This window comes from Piliocolobus tephrosceles, chromosome 19, assembly GCF_002776525.5.
Source record: "Piliocolobus tephrosceles isolate RC106 chromosome 19, ASM277652v3, whole genome shotgun sequence".
Taxonomy (NCBI): Eukaryota; Metazoa; Chordata; class Mammalia; order Primates; family Cercopithecidae; genus Piliocolobus; species Piliocolobus tephrosceles.
In genome coordinates, this window is record NC_045452.1 from 20,466,514 (window position 1) to 20,476,471 (window position 9,958).

The window sequence follows — 9,958 nt, forward strand, 5'->3', positions numbered from 1 at the left end:
TCTCCTGCCTCAGCCTCCCAAGTAGCTGGGACGACAGGCGCCCGCCACCTTGCCCGGCTAGTTTTTTTTTTTGTATTTTTAGTAGAGACGGGGTTTCACCGTGTTAGCCAGGATGGTCTCGATCTCCTGACCTCGTGATCCGCCGGTCTCGGCCTCCCAAAGTGCTGGGATTACAGGCTTGAGCCACCGCGCCCGGCCTCTGACAGACTTTTTAGTATAACCTTCCGTCACACAATCAGGGTCCCCAACCCCAGGGCCATGGATGGGTGTAGGTCTGTGGCCTGTTAGGAACCACGCTGCACAGCAGGAGATGAGTAGCAGGTGAGAGAAGCTTTGTCTGTATTTACAGCCACCCCCTATTCCTCACATGACCGCCTGAGCTCTGCCTCCTGTCAGATGAGCTTCAACACTAGATTCTCATAGGAGTGCAAACACTATTATGAACTGTGCATGCGAGCGACCTAGGTTGTGTGCTTCTTATGAGAATCTAATGCCTGATGATCTGTCACTGTCTCTCAGCACTCCCAGATAGACTGTCTAATTGCAGGAAAACAAGCTCAGGGCTCCCACTGATTCTACAATATGGTGAGTTGTAGAATTATTTTTTTTTATATGTTACATTGTAATAACAACAGAAATAGGCCGGGCGCGGTGGCTCAAGCCTGTAATCCCAGCACTTTGGGAGGCCGAGACGGGCGGATCATGAGGTCAGGAGATCGAGACCATCCTGGCTAACACGGTGAAACCCCGTCTCTACTAAAAATACAAAAAACTAGCCGGGCGAGGTGGCGGGCGCCTGTAGTCCCAGCTACTCTGGAGGCTGAGGCAGGAGAATGGGGTAAAACCCGGGAGGCGGAGCTTGCAGTGAGCTGAGATCCGGCCACTGCACTCCAGCCCAGGAGACACAGCAAGACTCCGTCTCAAAAAAAAAAAAAAAAAAAAAAAAAAAAATAACAACAGAAATAAAGTGCACAATGAATGTAATGCTCTTTTTTTTTGAGACAGAGTTTCACTCTTGTTGCTGGAATGCAATGGCTTAATCTTGGCTCAGGGTAAACTCGGTAATCTTGGCTCAGTGTTAACTCCGCTTCCCGGGTTCAAGTGATTCTCCTGCCTCAGCCTCTCAAGTAGCTGGGATTACAAGCACATGCCACCACGCCCGGCTAATTTTTGTATTTTTAGTAGAGACAGGGTTTCACCATGTTGGTCAGGCTGGTCTCAAACTCCTGACCTCGTGATCTGCCCGCCTAAGCCTCCCAAAGTGCTGGGTTTACAGGCATGAGCCACCGCACCCAGCCTGTAATGCTCTTGAATCATCCCAAAACCATCCCCCCACCCCAGGTCTGTGTAAAAACTGTCTTCCATGAAACTGGTCCCTGAAGCCAAAAAGGTGGGGGACTGTGCATGACATGACTATTTACTGAGTACCTACCATAAGCCAGCAGCATGCTCATACTCGGGACAGGAAAGTGAACTAAACCAGACTTGATCCCTGCCCTAAAGGGGCTTACATCTACTGGAGGAGACAGGACAACCAGACAATTACCTAAATCATAAATATGAGTTATAACTGTCATCACTGCTTCAAAGGGAACAGCACTGTGAGATGACATAATAATGTGTTTTGACCATACAAGGAGGTTAAGGTGCTAAAGGAGGAGCACAATTTAATTAGATAAAGGGGAGTAGGGCCGGGCGCGGTGGCTCACGCCTGTAATCCCAGCACACTGGGAGGCCGAGGCAGGCGGATGACGAGGTCAGGAGATTGAGACCATCCTGGCTAACATGGTGGAACCCTGTCTCTACTAAAAATACAAAAACTAGCTGGGTGTGGTGGCGGGTGACTGTAGTCCCAGCTACTCTGGAGGCTGAGGCAGGAGAATTGCTTGAACCCAGGAGGCGGAGCTTGCAGTGAGCCGGATTGGGCCACTGCACTCCAGCCTGGGCAACAAAAGCAAAACAAGGTCTCAAAAAAAAAAAAAAAAAAAGCAGAGTGGAAATAATATGCCATCCAAAATGTACCATCCAAGCAACGGGAAGTGAGGCTGGAAAGGTAGGAAGTGCCCAGATGGTGCTGGCCATCAAAATAGCACTAGCTGTATGTGACAACTAAGTTCTTGGAATTTGGTTAATGTGACTGAATAAGTAAAAAAAAATTTTTTTTTTTTTTGAGATGGAGTCTCGCTCTGTTGTCCAGGTTGGAGTGCAGTGGCGCAATCTCCACTCACTGCATGTTCTGCCTCCCGAGTTTAGGCCATTCAGCCTCCCGTGTAGCTGGGACTACAGGCGCCCGCCACCACGCCCGGCTAATTTTTGTATTTTTAGTAGAGATGGGGTTTCACCGTGTTAGCCAGGATGGTCTCCATCTCCCGACCTTGTGATCCGCCCGTCTCGGCCTCCCAAAGTGCTGGGATTACAGGCGTGAGCCACCGCCCCGGGCCTGAATAAGTAAAATTTTAAGGCTGAATGCAGTGGCTCGTACCTGTTATCCCAATACTTTGGGAGCTGGGGATGATGCCACTGCACTCCAGCCTGGGTGACAGAGCGAGACCAAAAAATAAACAAAAGGCTGGGCATGGTGGCTCACGCCTGTAATCTCAGCACTTTGGGAGGCTGAGGCGGGCGGATCATGAGGTCAGGAGATCCAGACCATCCTAGCTAACACAGTGAAACCCTGTCTCTACTAAAAAAAAAAAAAAAAAAATTAGCCAGGCATGGTGGCTGGCACCTGTAATCCCAACTACTTGAGAGGCTGAGGCAGGAGAATGTCATGAACCCAGGAGGTGGACCTTGCAGTGAGCCAAGATTGCACCACTGCACTCCAGCCTAGGTGATAGTGTGAAACTCCATCTAAAAAAAAAAAAATAATAAATAAATAAAAATACCAAAAAAAAAAATTTTAGCCAGGTGTGGTGGCAGGCACCTGTAGTCCCAGCTACTCAGGAGGCTGAGGCAGAAGAATGGCGTGAACCAGGGAGGCAGAGGTTGCACTGAGCCAAGATCGCGCCACTCCAGCCTGGGCAATAGAGCAAGACTCCGTCTCAGAAAAAAAAAAAAAAAGTAAAATGTTTTTAAAGCAATAAAAGAATGGTTACTCATGGGCCGGGCGCGGTGGCTCAAGCCTGTAATCCCAGCACTTTGGGAGGCCGAGACGGGTGGATCACTAGGTCAGGAGATCGAGACCATCCTGGCTAACATGGTGAAACCCCGTCTCTACTAAAAAAAATACAAAAAACCAGCCAGGCGAGGTGGCGGGCGCCTGTAGTCCCAGCTACTCGGGAGGCTGAGGCAGGAGAATGGCGTAAACCCGGAAGGCGGAGCTTGCAGTGAGCTGAGATCGGGCCACTGCACTCCAGCCTGAGCCACAGAGCCAGACTCCATCTCAAAAAAAAAAAAAAAAAAAAAGAATGGTTACTCCATAGATAGAACAGCCAAGAGTAAAATTTTAATTTTAATTAATTCAAATTTTGGCCGGGCACAGTGGCTCACACCTGTAATACCAGCACTTTGGGAGGCTGAGTCAAGCAGATTACCTGAGGTCAGGAGTTCGAGACCAGCCTGGCCAACATGGTGAAACCCCGTCTCTACTAAAAATACAAAAAATTAGCTGGGAGTGGTGGCGAGCGCCTGTAATCCCAGCTACTTCGAGGTTAAGACAGCAGAATCGCTTGAACCGGGGAGACCGAGATCACGCCACTGCACCCCAGTCTGTGCAACAGAGTGAGACTCCATCTTAAAAAATATATAAATAAATTTTGAAATGGAAGCAGTATAAATTTAGAAATACTGATTATATCTTGAAATAGTAATGTTTTAGACATATGGAGTTAAACATTACTCAAATTAATTTCACTTGGCTTTTTTTTTAAAACTTTTTTAAAAATGAGGCTACTAGAAAATTCCAAATCACATATGTGGCCTGCTTTATGTTTCTATTGTACAATGCTGAGCCAGACTGTGAAGATTTTAGTTCTAGGACATGGAAGTCTCCCCTCTTTTAATGCAGGGTCGTGTAGTTGGAAGAGAACTGCGCTTGAAGCCAAAGACCCCTGGGTCCTGCCCTTCACTGGATGGATGCCTTGGTACACCCACTAGGCAGCCGGTAAACTCCTTGAACGGCCTAAGTTTCTTCATTTAGGAGACGGAACCAATAACACGCTGTTAGGACTCTAGAAGGCCTGGAGTTGATAGTCCAGTAGTTCTCTGTCCGTTGCCCATAGTGCGACTTTTAAGTACTCCCTGGGCCTCAGCTTCCCTTGCTTGTAGAAGCCGCCATAAGGGCATGGAGAGGGGGCAGACTGCCAGAGGTGGGTCATGGTGCGTCTGTCCGTCCATCTTACCTGAAAGCATCGGCGGAATTTGACGAACCCGGGGCTGGTCCCGCCACGGGTCCCTCAGGGGACCCCGCAAAGTTCTGGCTGGGCCCCCGACACCCGGTGCCCCAACTCACAGCAAGGGATTCCCTTTGCCTTGTGCTGAGGGAGGAGGAGGGGAGTTGGGGAGAGGCCCATTTTGCTACTCTGAGTCCAGGCGTTCTCCAGGCAACGCCAGCGCAGTCACCACTTTCGCGTTTCCCATAACAATGGAACCGTCGTGAGCCGCCGCTTTGTCAGCTAGACGCCGTTTCCATGGTGACAGCCCGGCCGGGGGCCCAGACCAATGTTTCTGTGGGGAGGGTGAGTGCACGTCGTGGTCCCAGCCTGTAATGGGAGGCACGAAAAGGACCCCGGAAGACACTGCCTTTGTATAATCTGTTTACTATCCCGAGGTGATTCACGGAGTTTCTGGGGATTCGCGCAGGCTGGCGCTGGGAACCCCCGCGCCGGTGCCCCTTTTCCTCGGTGGTAGAGGCTGGACGGGGTCGCGCATGCGCGTGGCAGGCGGGCGGCAGGAGGCGGGTGGGTAAAGGTGTATCTCTACTACAGAGTCCCTGATAGGGGGTTTCGGGGAGTGCTTGGACCCTGGCTTCTGGGACGCGTCAGGTACGTCTCCGAGTCCGGCGTCGCCGGCCAGCACGGTCTGGGTTCACGTGGGGGCCCGAGCTGGGCGGGACGCCCGGGCCTCGCCTGGAGAGAGGCGTCGGGAGGGCGCGGGGAAGGGGGCGGAGGCCGGGCGACCCCGGGCGGTGGCCGCCCTCCTCTGTGTGTCTCCGCGGTTGTGAATTGGGGCGGTAATTCCTCCCCGTAGGTCGCCGTGAAGGTGATTGCATGAGATCGTGCGTGTGAACGTTTGTTGACAGCTGTTACTTGAGTCCGACAGCCGTGGGGGCCGTGCACCTGCATAACATGGCTAGCTCTGAACTCCTTGGGGGACACGTATACTTTTGAGAATCCGATGAAAGCCAAACATTCCTCCCTTGTTTTCTTAGAATTAAAGTAAGATAATATATTTCATGGCCTGTTGCAAACAGAAAACCATTACACAACGATTAGTGATCAGTATCTGTGGATGGGGAGGCCCCACTTACTTGATCCTCTTCCCAGGGCTGTTGTGAAGATCAAGTGCACAGCTTCTTATAAACACTAAAACACTATAATATCTTGTGAGCCAGGTACTATTATTATTCCTCATTGCAAAGAAAGAAGCCGAAGCCCAAGGAGGATAAATGCTGGGGTCGCACTGTGGGTGAGAAGCAGAGTGATCATTGGAAGCCAGGTGCTCCCCCTTTACTTCCTTTGTGCGGAGCACGCTCGCCTCCCCGGAGTTTCACTAGAAAGAAGGTCGCCGTCGGCCACGGGGACAGCTTGTATCTCAAGTGCACGCGGATGCCCCAGAATCCCAGGATCTCAGCCGAGCTGTTTGTGGATTATTAGATCTGACTTAAAAGGTAGCTAATCCAGACCCTTCCTCATCTGTAATATATGGATGACAGTTCCCAGCTGTAGTGTTATGAGAATTAGTGCGGTCATGAGTGAGGTACTCCAGTTAAAGCCCGAGAAGTAAAGCGGCTGGACCAAGGTCTAGCAAGCAACTGAGGGGCAGAGCCAGGCCCGAAACCTGGTTGTGTCCAGCCCATGTGCTCAGGCCCAGTGCAGTTAGCATCAGTGGGGACTTGGCTTATTTCTCCTTCTTCAAATGTCTCTAGGTGCTATGAGTGCTGGGGGCTGCTTTTTTTTTTTTTTTTGAGACGGAGTCTTGCTCTGTTGCCCAGGCTGGAGTGCAGTGGCGCAATCTCGGTTCACTGCAAGCTCCGCCTCCCGGGTTCACGCCATTCTCCTGCCTCAGCCTCCCATGTAGCTGGGACTACAGGCGCCTGCCACCGCGCCTGCCACCGCACCCGGCTAATTTTTTGTATTTTTAGTAGAGACGGGGTTTCACCGTGTTAGCCAGGATGGTCTCAGTCTCCTGACCTCGTGATCCGCCTGTCTTGGCCTCCCAAAGTGCTGGGATTACAGGCGTGAGCCACCGCACCCGGCAGGGGGCTGCTTTTTAACTGTATTTTGTTTATTTTGTTCATAAGTAATACATGAGTATATTCTCATTGTAATAATTCATTAAATCTTGAGTATATTTAACATAATTTTATATTGTACCATATGAAATTGTCACAGTTTGACCTTTTTTTGACCTATAAAATGACAATTTCATTCAAGTCAGTCATCCTATTATTCCCTTTTTCAGGTTTAACCACTATGAGCAGTTTGGTGTATCCTTCCAGATCTTTCTTTCTTTTTCTTTTTTTTTTTTTTTGAGACGGAGTCTCGCTCTGTCGCCCAGGCTGGAGTGCAGTGGCCCGATCTCAGCTCACTGCAAGCTCCGCCTCCCGGGTTTACGCCATTCTCCTGCCTCAGCCTCCCGAGTAGCTGGGACTACAGGCGCCCGCCACCTCGCCCGGCTAGTTTTTTGTATTTTTTAGTAGAGACGGGGTTTCACTGTGTTAGCCAGGATGGTCTCGATTTCCTGACCTCGTGATCCACCCGTCTCAGCCTCCCAAAATGCTGGGATTACAGGCTTGAGCCACCGCGCCCGGACCAGATCTTTCTTTCTTTTTCTCTTTCCTTTGAGATGGGGTCTTGCTCTGTCACCCAGGCTAGAGAGCAGTGGCGCGATCTTGGTTTACTGCAACCTCCACTTCCTTAGTTCAAGCGATTCTCCTGCCTCAGCCTTCCAAGTAGTTGGGATTACAGGTGTGAGCCACCGCGCCCAGCTTAGGCCTACGATTTTATTATAATAATGTGCCACAAATTATTTGGCTACACCCAAATTGTTTGGATTGTTTCTTATTTTTTTACTGTTATCAACAATAGAGAACACTGGGTGTGAGCATGTCCAAGTCTTTCTAGAGTGTAATATTTTAGAAGTAGATTTGCTGTCCAAAAAGTGTACACATTTACAATTTTGCCAAGTTTTATTTGAGTGCCCTTGAAAGAATTATAGCATCTTCTGATTCCACCAGTAATAACAGTGTCTTTTTCTTCACATCCTCATCAACCATGGGTATTATTCATCTTTTTAATTTTTGCCAGTATGATGAATGAAAATGCATCTTTATAACAAATTTTTTTTTGAGATGGAGTCTTGCTCTGTCACCCAGGCTGGAGTGCAGTGGCATGATCTTGGCTCACTGCAACCTCCGCCTCCCAGGTTCAAGTGATTCTCCTGCCTCAGCCTCCCAAGTAGCTGGGATTACAGGCGCCTGCCACTGTGCCCGGCTAATTTTTGTATTTTTAGTAGACGGGGTTTCACTGTGTTGGCCAGGCTGGTCTTGAACTCCTGAACTGAAGTGATCCACCCGCTTGGGTCTCCCCAAAGTGCTGGGATTACAGGCATGAGCTGCCACACTCGGCCGAAAATGTATCTTTTAATGATGTGCCTCACATGTTACTAATACAAGGATAAGTATATACATGTGTATATAGACACACACACACCATATGTATATACACATATACCATATATATGTGTGTGTGTATAGGTACATACACATACACCCACACACACAGACACATATATACCTTCAGCCAACCGATTGTGGCTGTGTACCTTGGGAAAATTGGTAAACTTCCCCAAGCCCTAGCATTTTCATCTTTATTTATTTATTTATTTTTGAGACACAGTTTCGCTCTTGTTGCTTAGGCTGGAGCACAATGGCGCCATCTCGGCTCACCACAACCTCCATTTCCTCAGTTCAAGCGATTCTCCTGCCACAGCCTCTAGAACTTTCTTCATGGATATTCCTCCTATTTTATTCTTGTTCTGCCCTTTACGTAAGATTATAGACATGGCCGGGCGCGGTGGTTCAAGCCTGTAATCCCAGCACTTTGGGAGGCCGAGACGGGTGGATCACGAGGTCAGGAGATCGAGACCATCCTGGTCTACACACGGTGAAACCCCATCTCTACTAAAAAATACAAAAAAAAACTAGCTGGGCGAGATGGCGGGCGCCTGTAGTCCCAGCTACTCGGGAGGCTGAGGCAGGAGAATGGCGTAAACCCGGGAGGCGGAGCTTGCAGTGAGCCGAGATCGCGCCACTGCACTCCAGCCTGGGCGACAGAGAGAGACTCCGTCTCAAAAAAAAAAAAAAAAAAAAAAAAAAGATTATAGACATAAGATTAATGCTTTTCCCTCTTCTAACCTTTTTCTCTTCTCCAGCAGAAACAGTGCAAGGGCCTTACAATGTGTTTTGGATGGTGACATAGCATCAATCCCCCTCAGCATCTTAATCCCCACCCTGTCCCCTCCACTACCAAGCTGGAAGCACTCTGGTTTGTCTAAGTTCTAAAGTGCTGTGCCCAGGCCCAAATGCCATCCCCTAAGTTGCTGGTCTATGATTGTTTTTATTTTTGTGATTTTTATTTTATTTTGTTTTATTTTTGAGACAGAGTCTTGTTCTGTCACCCAGGCTGGAGTGCAGTGGCGTGATCTCAGCTCACCGCAACCTCCGCCTCCTGGGGTCAAACATTTCTTGTGCCTCAGCCTCCCAAGTAGTTGGGATTACAGGCGAGCACCACCACTCCCGGCTAATTTTTGTATATTTTTAGTAGAGATGGGATTTCGCCATGTTGGCCAGACTGGTCTCAAACTTCTGACCTCAGGTGATCCACCTGCCTTGGCCTCCCAAAGTGCTGGGATTACAGGCATGAGCCACTGTATGATTGTTTTTAATTCAAACATGTAACTACCAGGAAAGCTGTCATGAGCACATAACCCCAAATACCTTCATTTATTTATAAATTATATATACATATACTTATGTATTGTATGTTATACATACATTCCAAAGAAACTTCTCAACTTTTATCATTAATTTTAGTGAGATCAGTTTCTCCCTTAATAGAAACAGCCCAGAAGTTTTTTTTTCCTGTTCTTATTGGATACATGTCTTGCTGATTGTGATGGATTCATACTTTGAATTCTCTTTTAATGATAATGGATATAAAACTTTGTTTCAAATAGTCTTGAAAAGATACCAACCCCTCCTCCTGCCTTTGTTGGCCCATTTCTTGTCAGATCCAATTAACCCGTTATTGCTTTTATTTCCTAATGTGGTGAAGGAAGACCTGATACACAGGAGGAGCAGTGAGGGGTCTGCTGTTTGCTTTTTGCTCACTTGCACTGTCATGGTTGTTCTCTTCAGTCTATGGCTTCTTAGAAGGATTATTCGTAAGCTGTGTGTGTGCTATAAATTAAAATTGGGTAATATAGGCCAGGCACGGTGGCTCAGGCCTGTAATCTCAGCACTTTGAGAGGCCAAGTTGGGCCAGTTGCTTGAGCTCAGGAATTCGTGACCAGTCTGGGCAACTTGGCGGAAACCCATCTCTACAAAAAACACAAAAATTAGCTGGGCCTGGTGGCGCATGCCTGGGATCTCAGCTACTGGGGAAGCTGAGGTGGAAGAATCGTTTGAGTCTGGGAGGTCGAGGCTGCAGTGAGCCGAGATCGTGCCACTGAACTCTAGCCTGGGCAACAGAATGAGACCCTGTCTCAAAAAAAAAAAAAAAAAAAAAAAAAAAAAAAA

General features: G+C 48.5%; 1 protein-coding gene across 9 annotated transcripts in view; it reads left to right on the forward strand.

Annotated features, from left to right (window-relative positions):
- Positions 1-4,865: 4,865 nt before the first annotated feature.
- The window catches only part of CBY1 (chibby family member 1, beta catenin antagonist), a 15,407-nt gene continuing 10,314 nt past the window's right edge, over positions 4,866-9,958 (forward strand). For 2 of the 9 annotated variants that reach the window (XM_023221999.1, XM_023222008.1), the window contains exons 1-2: positions 4,881-4,982; positions 5,188-5,827. The gene's annotated coding sequence lies outside the window, so the exon portion shown is untranslated. Of the gene's footprint in view, positions 4,983-5,187; positions 5,828-9,958 lie in introns of all 9 variants that reach the window. The other 7 variants (XM_023222001.1, XM_023222002.1, XM_023222000.1 and 4 more) reach the window with 7 other exon arrangements.